Source organism: Zea mays, chromosome 5 (assembly GCF_902167145.1).
Source record: "Zea mays cultivar B73 chromosome 5, Zm-B73-REFERENCE-NAM-5.0, whole genome shotgun sequence".
Taxonomy (NCBI): Eukaryota; Viridiplantae; Streptophyta; class Magnoliopsida; order Poales; family Poaceae; genus Zea; species Zea mays.
The window spans coordinates 120074379-120086805 of record NC_050100.1 but is presented as its reverse complement, the minus strand read 5'-3'; positions in this window follow the sequence as shown (position 1 = coordinate 120086805).

Sequence of the window (12427 nt, the reverse complement as noted above, 5' to 3'; positions counted from 1 at the left end):
CTCCTCATGTCGGCGTAACTGCCTTGAAGCATACGCAATTACTCGGCCCTCTTGCATCAGTACACAGCCGAGCCCACTGCCAGATGCGTCACAATATACGTCAAAAGGTTTAGTGATGTCCGGTTGAGCCAATACCGGAGCAGTGGTCAGTAGTGTCTTCAATTGCTCAAAGGCTTCATTACACTTAGAAGACCAATTGAACTTAATGTCATTCTTCAATAAACTTGTGATTGGCTTCACAAGCTTAGAAAAATCTGGTATGAATCTGCGATAATACCCAGCTAGTCCAAGAAAACTCCGGACTTGGTGAACAGTTGTTGGAGGTTTCCACTCCAGAATATCTTTGACCTTGCTAGGATCTACCGCAATTCCTTTAGCCGATAACACGTGCCCCAAAAATTGAATTTCTTCCAGCCAGAACGCGCACTTGCTGAACTTGGCATATAGCTGATGTTCCCTCAGGCGCGTCAATACAATCCGTAGATGCTGAGCATGGTCCTCTTCATTCTTTGAATATATCAAGATATCGTCGATGAAGACTACCACGAACTTGTCCAACTCGGGCATGAACACCGAGTTCATCAAATAGGTGAAATGGGCAGGAGCATTGGTGAGCCCGAAAGACATTACCAGGTATTCAAATAATCCATACCGCGTAGTAAACGCGGTCTTCGGTATATCCTCGGGCCGAATACGGATTTAATGATAGCCCGACCTGAGATCAATTTTGGAAAATACCCTCGCCCCAGTCAGTTGATCAAATAAAATGTCGATCCTTGGAAGAGGGTACTTATTCTTGATGGTGACCTCATTTAGGGGTCGATAATCCACGCACATTCTCAAGGTTTGATCCTTCTTCTTAACAAAAATGGCGGGACAACCCCATGGGGACGAGCTTGGCCGGATGAATCCCTTATTCAATAGATCTTGTAATTGAATCTTTAATTCCGCCAACTCATTAGGGGGCATACGGTACGATCTTCGGGAGATGGGAGCCGTACCGGGCTTTAGCTCAATTACGAATTCTACATCTCTTTCAGGAGGCAGTCCAGGCAAATCTTCCGGAAATACATCTGGAAACTCACATACTACCGGAATGTTCTTGATCTCCGGTACAATGGCTTCATAGACTCTACCAGAAGCTTTGGCTGGATTGGTTGCGGGGAGAGTCAAAAGAATCTCTTCTTGGTTATAGCTCAACCTGACGGTTCTGAGTTCAGTGTTGAGGATTGCCTTGTGTTGGGTTAACCAATTCATACCCAAGATTACATCTATGTCCTGGCCTTTCAGAACAATCATGTTAGCAGGAAAGTTCCGTCCGGGCATTGTTACTGGCACTCCATAGGCCACTTCCCTAGTATAAATGTGTCCCCCAGGTGAATGAATTTTAAATCCCTCTTTCGATTCATGGTATGCAATATGATGTTGCTCCACAAATTTCTTGCTAATGAATGTATGTGAAGCACCAGAATCAAAAAGAATAATTGCTGGGTGACTGGCCACGGGAAACGTACCCATCATCACCGGCTCTCCTTCCGGTGTAGTAGCCACTTGAGTGTAATATACACGCCCCGTCTTCTTTGTATTTTTCCCCACATCATTTCCTTTGGGCTGAGTTGATCTCCCAGATCCCTGCGGAGCATTTGATTGATTTTGCTTCGGATATGGGCAGTCTTTGATAAAGTGTCCCGACTTGCCGCAATTAAAACACCCAGTTGAAGAACTAGGCAAGGCAGGGAATCGAGTGTCTGGGACACCCGGCTGATTTGGGGTAGTGGGGGTATTGTTGGGGCGAATAATGATAGGCTGTTTGAAAGGGAATGAGGGTGGACGAGAAAAAGTGCGATTTTGGCTTGCAGGTCGGATCACAAACCGTTGCTTCTTCGCCTGGCCCTGATTAGGCCTCTCACCACCGAATCCCTTATTCTTCCAAGAATTTGTGTATTTGGCTTCAACAGATAAGGCTGTGCTGACAGCCTTTCCATTACTCTTGGCGGCCTCATCGTCAGGTGTGGGAGTCCAGACATCAACCAACCTCAAGGAAGGAGGGGGCTCAAAAAGGTCTAACTCCCCACCCAGCGCGCGTCCCGCAACGTGAGATGGTCCAGCTTCCGCCTCAGCAGGTTGTGCAGGCTCACCAGGGTGTAATTGTGAGTATAGTATATGGACTTCCTCATGCAACGTATTGCAGTAAACCTGCAGGTCATCGACAGTCGAGCTAAGTTCTTTAATTCGGGCCTGAGCCCTTGCTTCCTTAGCACACATTAGCAAACGAGACTGTACGGCCCAGTCAAGTGCTAAGTCTCGATCAGCGAGCTGATCCTGCAGATGACGGATGTCCCTTCGTAGTTCATTGATTCTATCTCCATCGGCGACCCAAGCATCAGTCCTATGTTGCAGCGCTGCTTGAAGTCGACTCACACGGGCTTCAAGATCTCCGATGGGGTCATTACTTCCACTGCTACTGCTTTCATGTCGGGGAGCCAATTGATGCCGAGGCACCCCAATTGGTCCCGTAGACTTGCGTGTCGTTAGCCTGGTTCGTGGCGGCATCTTTTCTAAGGGGGAAAATGTTATTAGTATAATTTTTAGCATGATGCATGTGTAAGTACAGAATCAACCTTAGTCGATTCAACCTTCTATACATTGCACTCTTCCTATCTGAATACTTAGGTAAGAAGAGAAAATAATTTTTAGGTAAGACTTTTGAAAATCCTTTTGAAGATGCCTCAATAATATCTACAAAGAAGGGCTACGCTCCGATACCAGCTGTGACAGAACCTCCCAAGTAATTAGGCCCACCTACAGTTGTCCTTGTCCAACAGACATCAGACATCCTGTAGATGTTCCTAAGTCACTTGACAAGCTCGGTATCTTTCCTTACCTTGCCAGGAACGTCTCACCCGTCTTGCAGACATTACAGAACATCGGAGATTAAGAAATGCGGAAGCGAATTACATAAACTTACATTTATTTCAAAAGCAAGCTTGAGTTATTTTATTACAGACCAGACTAAAAGTGAGTGCAGATTAGTAATATTATACAAACCAAGGGAGGCACAGACTCCTCCCGATAAGCTAAAAGCAAAAGATCCTATGTGGAGGACCGAGTCCTCCCGCACTTCAGTCTTGTTTTTCTTCTTTGGGAACCACCTTGGCACAGAAGCAGCAAAAGTCTGCTACTTCCTCACCTAAAAACAACGAAGGGATAAACCCTGAGTATGGAATTACTCGGCAAGTCTTACCCGACTAAAGAAAAGACTCTCAAGGGAATGCTGGTTATATGGGAGTCAAGGTAAGGCTTTTCAATCATCAATGACTCTGTTTTTGCAGAAATGCTTACTAAAGTGGATCCTTAAAAATCCAGTTTTAATTTGTCAAGTTAAGTAAAATTACCTGCACTAGAGTTCTTTCTACCCTAGTTCAATCACTGGTCCTGCACTAGCCAATTTCTTAACAAAAGCCCATCGTCTTAAGTGGAATGCTACGTGTAGGGTAGTGACCAAGTCTTCATAACCGCGAAGGTACGGTGATCCGAATCGATTATACTCAGCTGAGGATCTCCAATCACACGACATATGTAGCACTTAACCCTTGCATATGTCAACCCGCCACCGGGGTTCTTAAGACCGGATCAGGTTCACGCAGACCGAGAGCACAGATAGACCACCGTCCAGCCTCTTGCCACGGAGGGTACACGCTACTCTCGCCACCGCTCCACGCCCATCTCGTGTTGTCTTATTCCGGCCTTAGTCTGCCCGAGGCAAGGCTTACCCATGACGAGGCATGTGACCAGTTAAAGGGTCCTCGATCATCAAGCCTACATCGACAAGGTCCTTAATCGACTCAGACGGAGACACTACACCGAGACTCTCTTCTCGTGCAAGTCACCCGCCCGGTCTCAGCTTAATTATTTCAAACCCAAAGTTTGGTACCTGGCAGAGGTACATCTTTACCGATGTTGAACCTATCAAGGCCTTTGATAGATCCATCATCAAGTTTTATTTTCGAAAAACATCCCACCCACTTTGCCACATCATATTTTGTAAAAACAAAACCTTTTGTTTTTATAAAGCAAGACTAAGCATCAAAAGCTTTTATAAAACGGGTGATCAAGGAAGGTAATCAAGTCCAAGGAAGGTAATGCAGGAATTGTTTTAGCAATCAACTCCTATCACCTAATGCAGCAATCAAGTGAAAAAGATTTTAAAAACATCAAGGGAGGTGGCAAATGCACTGGGGCTTGCCTTTGTTAACATGTGAGTCCTCCTCGGATCCACAAATATCGAAGTAAAAGCAGTTGCCTGCCTGAGGATCTGAGGGTGGTGGTGTCCCTTCTTCAGTGACTTCTTCTTCTTCTTCGTGTTCTAACATAACCATATACATGCATAAGAATGGATGCCATGGGATGCTCATGAGGATGCAAGGATAATATAAACTTATTATCTAAGTCTTGAGTACAACTTTCCTTCACGGAGTTCCGGGAACTTAGGGTTTCCGGAGTCGGTAAAGGAGTTCATAGGGCAGGGGGGTGGTTTTGGGTTTGGTGATCAAACAAGGTCCAAATCAATTCAAACTTTACCCAAGGTCTCTAAATAGTGTATAACACTCATATAAAAATTTTGGGCATTTTTGGACTTACCAATTATTTTCTAAAAATCTATAACCAATACTTTTAACCACTTTAAATACCCTAAGATTTCTTACTTCCACTAAAAATCACAAAACTATTTTTACTAAATTCTAGGGAAAATAACAAGCCTAGTAAAATTAGTTTCACAATTTTAGCATTTTTCTACATTTTTCTACATATTTCTAAAGCTCTGCTGTAAAAGAAAAAGGAAAAGGTTCCAACAGTGATGAGCCGGATTCAGCCCAGCGGCCCAGTTCCAGGGAGGGAAGGCGCCCGCGCGCCCGCGCGCCCTGGCGGTTTTGCGCAGAGACCCTCACGTCTTTGTCTAACAGCGAACGAGCCCTTTCACTATTTTGAGGAGTCACTGACACTTCACAAAAGACCCTCCGGTTTCTATCTATTCACGATTTGAAGTCCACGACGCCGTTCAAGCGCGGCCGTGCTCAGGCGAGCATCTACGCCGGCCGATTAGGGCAACGGCAGGGTTCTTCGAGCAGCGGACACGGAATTAACACTACCCCGACCATTTTCCCCAACCTAATTGCACAAATAGTGAGCTATAAAGCTCTGTCCGCGTGAACCGAATGGGTGGCGGACAGTTGATCGTGTTCCCGGTGATTGGTGAGCTCGCAGTTCAAATTGGTGGTTCAGCGAGCATCGAAGGCATGTGAGAAAGCTTAAACGAGGAAGCAGGGGACGGGAGCTGACCGGAGTTGGGCTGGCGACGGTGAGCTTGGTTTCACGGTGGCGGAAGCTTGAATTGGGGAAAACTCCGAATTCGAGCAGATGAGTGGATGATTGTGGCCGATTAGCGGTGGTTAGCTAGCTGACTACCTCACGGAGCTGGACACGGGCTTAATTTATAGGGAGGATGGGCGGTGGCCGTGAATTTCGAGCAAGACGCGCGGCGGTCGGAGGTGGAGAAGAACACTGACGCAGTGAATACGTGTTCAACGTCGTGGCAGCTATTCCGGTGAGCAACGGGGAGCTAAAATGAATCGTGGCGGTGCAGTGGCGAGGCTCGGACACGCGGCGCATGGCCGGGAGGCGGCGGTCACCGGCGAGGTAATCCACTCGGCCGCAAAGAGGGAGAGAGGGCCACGAGGGGTCACCGGAGAGATCGCCAGCGCACGGGCGGTGAAGATCTTTTCAAGGTGAGCAACACCCACACGGCCGCGGCACCAATCCCGGCAAAGAAGTCGCCGGCGGTGAGATCTTTTCTACGGCGGTCGATCTGATCCTCAACAGAGCACTGTACCATGGAGAACACCCATCAGATGAACTGACAGAGCGACTTGGAGCACGATTCTCTATCAATTTTCAATGGTAACATACTCCATGCTCTGCAGCAAAATTGTAGAGCTATAGATCAGCTACAGGTTTGTCACAGCAGCCATGGGCAGACTCTTGCTGGATCATAGTTGAATTTATGCTCAAAGTCGTAGTGATTGCACTGTCTGTCTGAAAATTCAGACCTTAGTAACCTGACAGTCCAACTTTAGACTGAATTATCTACAAACTTCTCATAAGACCATGGCTTGAATCCTTAAACAAAGTTGTTCTCCTATGATTGGGCTACAAACTTGATGTGGTGACCTAGGGCAAAAACCCTATAATTTGAAAGTTACAAAGCCCCAAAGTGGAGCTTTTAATACTGAATTTCAGACTTGGTATAGAACTCAAATGAGGTCCATTTTGCATTTAAGTCCAAAACTTAGGGTTTGGCTTTCAAGTCCACATATTTGTGAACCAATTGACTTAAAATACTTATTTGGCTTGGTTTTTGCACTTTAGCCCAAAAGTGGACTAATTTTGCATATAAGCCCCTAGGGTTTGGTTTTAGGGTTTTCCAGGGTTCCAATTAGGGTTTCTGGTATCCCAGGGGTATAAATGTGATTCAAGTTTATTCTTGGAGTCATTTTATGACTTTTACCCTAAAGTCTTTAGGTTTCCTTAACTTGGGTTAAGTTTTACCCCTTTAACCACTATTTAGGGTTAAGTCCTTTAACCAGGGTTCTATTTGCAAAACAATACAACTTGCTTGAAATTTTTGCCTAGTGAATGCACTCTATGTGTGTCAAACATATGCAAATGCTAATGCTCATGATGTCATGCTCAAGTTTTAGTTATAGTAACACCAGGGGTGTTACAGGGCCAGCCCGGACCTGGCTCATGAACCTCTCCCCGGGGTCGATCTACTCCTGGGACGAGCTCTGTGCACGGTTCACAGCAAACTTCGCCAGTGATTACCAGCAGCATGGCGTGGAGGCTCACCTCCATGCAGTAAGGCAGGAACCCGGGGAGACTCTCCGGGCTTTCATCTCCCGGTTCACCAAGGTACGGGGGACTATACCTCGCATCTTCGATGCATCCATTATCACTACTTTCTGACAGGGGGTGCGTGATAAGAAGATGTTGGAGAAATTGGCGACGCATTACGTGGAAACCGTCACCACACTCTTTACTCTGGCCGACAAATGTGTTAGAGCTGCCGAGGTCGTGCATGGCACTCGGCACCGCAGACCGGAGTTAGCCAGACGGGCGGCTCAGGTGCCACCACCCAGGGCGGTGGCAAGAAAAAGAAAAAGAACTGCGGTCATGATAGGCCGCAGTCTGGTGCTCCGGTCGCCGCAACTACGGCTGGGGGCCGGGACGAGCGCAGCAAGCACCCACGTCAACAGGGAAGAGATAGTGGGTCATGCCTTGTCCACCCCAACAGTCACCACAGCGCCTCAGAATGCCGAGAGATCCTGAAGCTCGCGAAGCGCGTCAGCGAGTGGCGCGAGCAGGCCTCCAGGGATGGCTCGCCGCCTCGGCGCCGACCTAGCAAGGAGAAGGTCGACGAAGGTGACGTAGCTGCGGGAAAACGGGACCTCGGGTATCAGGCCCCCGAGCAAGTCCTCAAGGACATCCTCACTGGAGACTCCGACTCCGGTGATGACAACGACCGCCGCAAGAAGGTGTACATTATGTATGGTAGAAGTTGGGAGCTCACCTCCCGTAGGAACGTAAAGTCTCTGCGCCGCGAGGTTCTTTCAGCGACCCAGGGGTCCCGAAGGCAGCCCCACATCAGCGGTGGCGGAGCACCACTATCTCTTTCGGGGCATCCGACTGCCCCGAAAACATAGCAGGGGCCGGCATACTACCACTCATCACCGCCCCTCTCATCGCCAATATGAAGCTGCACCATGTCCTAACTAATAGTGGGGCTGGCCTCAACATCATCAGTCATGCTGCTTTCAAGCAGCTGCAGATCCCAGGATCCCGACTGGGACCCTCTCGTCCATTCTCCGGAGTGGGTCCTCAACCGGTGTATCCCCTTGGGAGCATCGCACTCCCGGTTACATTCGGGACTGAGGAAAACTTCCGCACTTAGAACGTCGAGTTCGACGTTGCGGAGGTTAACCTCCCTTTCAATGCCATCATTGGCAGGCCGGCCCTGTACCGGTTCATGGCCATTGCCCATTACGTGTACTTGGTCCTCAAGATGTCATCCCCTGTTGGGGTCCTCACCGTGCGGGGAGACCGCCCTGCTGCGCTTGCAGCTGTCGAGAAGTTGCACGCCCTGGCGGTAGAAGCCGCTCACCCGGATGACAAGGGGAGGGACCCCTCAACTTCCTGTACCAAGACGCCTACTAAGGTGCCTAAGGTGCAACCATCTGGAGCAGACGGTGTCCCCGTCAAGACCATTCGACTCGGCATGGATTCCTCCCAGACTACTCGCATCACGGGGAATCTGGAGGAGAAATAGGAAATCACGCTCATCGCCTTCCTCCAGGCAAATGTCGACGTATTCGCATGGGAACTGTCGCAGATGCCTAGGATACCTAAGGAGGTGGTCGAGCACCATCTGAAGATCCACCCTGACGCCAAACCGGTGAGTTAGAAGTCTCGGAGCCAGTCCATTGAGCGGCAGGATTTCATCCGTGAGGAGGTCCGGAAGCTGCTAAGCGCTGGCTTCATCGAAGAGGTCCATCACCCAGTATGGCTGGCCAATCCAGTCATCGTTCCCAAGGCTAACGGGAAGCTTTGATGTGCATCGACTACACCAACCTCAATAAGGCCTATCCCAAGGACCCATATCCACTTCCACGAATAGATCAAATTGTGGATTCTACCTCCGGGTGCGACCTCCAGTCCTTCCTAGATGCTTATTCTGGTTTCCATCAGATCCAGATGTCTAGGCAAGATAGGAAGCATACCGCTTTTGTAACTGTGGATGGGCTTTACTGTTATGTTGTAATGCCTTACGGTCTGAAAACGCCTTGCCAACATTTGTACGGGCGATGAGTAAGACTTTCGGGGACCTGATTAGGGACAGGGTAGAGGTATTGAAAGGGAAATGTGCCCTTCGGCCATTTCTAAGTATTTTGGTGATTTAGTGTCCAACACAAGTGCCTAAGTGTTAAATGGTGGACAAAGTACAAATCAAGTATAAAGGTATGTTCCTCAGACTTAGTACATTGTTTTAGAGACTAATGTATTGTGTCTAAGTGCTGGAAACAGGAAAAATCAAGTTGAAATTAAAGATGGCTTTGTTCAGCCAAGGTCAGCTCTGTCTGGGTGCACCGGACTGTCCGGTGGTGCACCGGACAGTGTCCGGTGCGCCAGGCTGGCTCAGGCGAACTTGCTGCTCTCGGGAAGTGATTATCGGCATACGGCTATAATTCACCGGACTATCCGGTGTGCACCGGACTGTCCGGTGAGCCAACGGTCGGCTGGGCCAAAAGTCGGGCGCGCGATCCGCGCGAGACACGTGGCTGAGCCAATGGTCGGAAGGGGGCACCGGACTGTCCGGTGGTGCACCGGACAGTGTCCGGTGCGCCAACGGCTCCAAAACGCCAACGGTCAGCATCGCTAAAGAAGGAAAGAAATCTGCACCGGACAGTGTCCGGTGGTGCACCGGACTGTCCGGTGCGCCAGGCGACAGAAGGCAAGAATTGCCTTCCTGGAATGCATTCAACGGCTCCTAGCTGCCTTGGGGCTATAAAAGGGACCCCTAGGCGCATGGAGGAATACACCAAGCATACACCAAGCATTCCTAAGCACCAAGACTTCGATTCCGCACATTTGATTCTTTGCGATAGCAATTAGATCTCCATTTGCGTTGTGAACTCGCTGAGTTGCGTTGTGAGCTCTTGTTGCGACTTGTGTGCGTATTGATACTGTGATTTTGTGTCTTGTGTGCGTTGCTCATCCCTCCCTTACTTCGTGCTTCTTTGTGAACATCAAAGTGTAAGGGCGAGAGACTCCAAGTTGTGGACATTCCTCGCAAATGGGATATAGTAAAGCAAAGCAAAACACCATGGTATTCAAGTGGGTCTTTGGACCGCTTGAGAGGGGTTGATTGCAACCCTCATCCATTGGGACGCCACAATGTGGACTAGGCAAGTGTTGAACTTGGCCAAACCACGGGATAAACCACTGTGCCATCTCTGTGTTGATCTCTTTGTGGTTTTCGTGTTGTGCAAGCTCTCCTCTCTAGCCACTTGGCTTAACTGTGCTAACTCTAATCGAGTTTTGTGGATTAAGTTTTAAGTTTTCACCAGGATCACCTATTCACCCCCCTCTAGGTGCTCTCAATTGGTATCGGAGCCGTTCTCTTCAAGAAAGGGACTAATCGCCCAAAGAGATGGATCCTAAGGGCAAGGGGATTGTGATCAATGATAAGGAGAAGGAGTCCTTCGTCAACGAGCCTAAAGATGACAAGCCTACCGACTCGGGCTCGGGCCACAAATGAAGAGATGGGAAGAAGAAGAAGACGAGGCGCATCAAGGAGATCGTCTACTACGACGACAGCGACGAGTCCTCTTCTTCCCAAAAGGACGACGACAATGTCTACGAGAATAAGAAGACGGTTAACTCAAACTTCTCTTTCGATTATTCTCGTATTCCGCATAGCTCAAATGCACATTTGCTTTCCATTCCTCTTGGCAAACCTCCTCACTTTGATGGAGAGGACTACATATTTTGGAGCTACAAAATGCGTAGTCACTTGTTCTCTCTCCATCCTAGCATATGGGAGATAGTAGAAAGTGGAATGAAATTTGATAGCTCGGATAGTCCTATGTTTATCAATGAACAGATTCATAAAAATGCACAAGCTACTACTGTGTTGTTAGCCTCCTTATGAAGGGACGAGTATCATAAGGTGAGCGGCTTGGACAATGCCAAGCAGATCTGGGACACCCTCAAGATCTCTCATGAGGGGAACGACGTCACCATGCTCACCAAGATGGAGTTGGTGGAGGGCGAACTCGGGAGATTCGCAATGATAAGGGGCGAGGAGCCAACCCAAACGTACAACCAGCTAAAGACCCTCATCAACAAAATAAGAAGCTACGGAAGCACGCGATGGACGAACCACGACGTTGTCCGCCTAATGCTAAGGTCCTTTACTGTTCTTGATCCACATCTTGTGAACAATATTCGTGAGAATCCTAGGTACACCAAGATGTCGCCCGAAGAAATTCTTGGGAAATTTGTAAGCAGGCGGATGATGATCAAGGAGGCTAGATACGTCGACGATGCATTAAATGGACTAATCCAAGAGCCTCAAACTATTGCTCTCAAAGCAACAAGGAGCAAGGAGGCGCTACCTAGCAAGGTGGCGCAAGTTGAGGCGGCTGGGCTTAATGATGAAGAGATGGCCCTCATCATCAAGCGATTCAAGACGGCGCTAAAGGGTCGCAAGGAGCACCCCAACAAGAACAAGACGAAGGGGAAGCGCTCCTGCTTCAAATGTGGTAAGATTGGTCATTTTATCGCTAATTGTCCCGATAATGATAGTGACCAGGAAAAGAAGAGTGGAAAGTGGGAAAAGAAGAAGAACTACAAGAAGGCGAAGGGCGAGGCACATCTTGGAAAGGAGTGGGATTCGGATTGCTCCTCGTCCGACTCCGACAACGAAGGACTCGCTGCCACCGCCTTCAACAAGTCATCCCTCTTCCCCAACGAGCATCACACATGCCTCATGGCAAAGGAGAAGAAGGTATGTACTCAAAACAATACTTATGCTTCTTCAAGCGAAGATGAGTCTAGTGATGATGATGAAATAGACTATTCATGCTTATTCAAGGGCTTAGATAGAACTAAGATTGATAAGATTAATGAATTAATTGATGCTTTGAATGATAAGAATAGATTACTAGAAAAACAAGAGGACCTTTTATATGAAGAGCATGATAAATTTGTTAGTGCACAAAATTCTCTTGCTCTAGAAGTTAAAAGGAATGAAATGCTCTCTTGTGAACTATCTACTTGTCATGAAACCATTTCTACTTTAAAAGGTGTTAATGATGATTTAAATGCTAAACTAGAAGTAGCGAATAAATCTAACTCTTGTGTAGAACATGTTAAGATTTGCAATAGGTGCAAAGATTTTAATGTTGATGCTTGTAGTGAACACCTAGTTTGCATCTCTAAATTAAATGATGAAGTTGCTAGTCTTAATGCCCAACTTAAGACTAGCAAGAGTGATTTTGATAAACTAAAATTTGCTAGGGATGCCTACACGGTTGGTAGACACCCCTCAATTAAGGATGGGCTTGGCTTCAAGAGGGAAGCCAAGAACTTGACAAGCCATAAGGCTCCCATCCCCATCAAGGAGAAAGGGAAGGCCCCTATGGCATATAGTGTGCAAAAGAACCATGCTTTCTTATACCATGATAGGAGATATTCTAGGAATGTTCATTATGATAGGGGTTGTAATGCTTACAATTCAAATGCCATGATTGCTTCTAGTTCTTCTATTATGCATGATAGAAATTTGACTAGGAAAAATGTTATGCCTAGA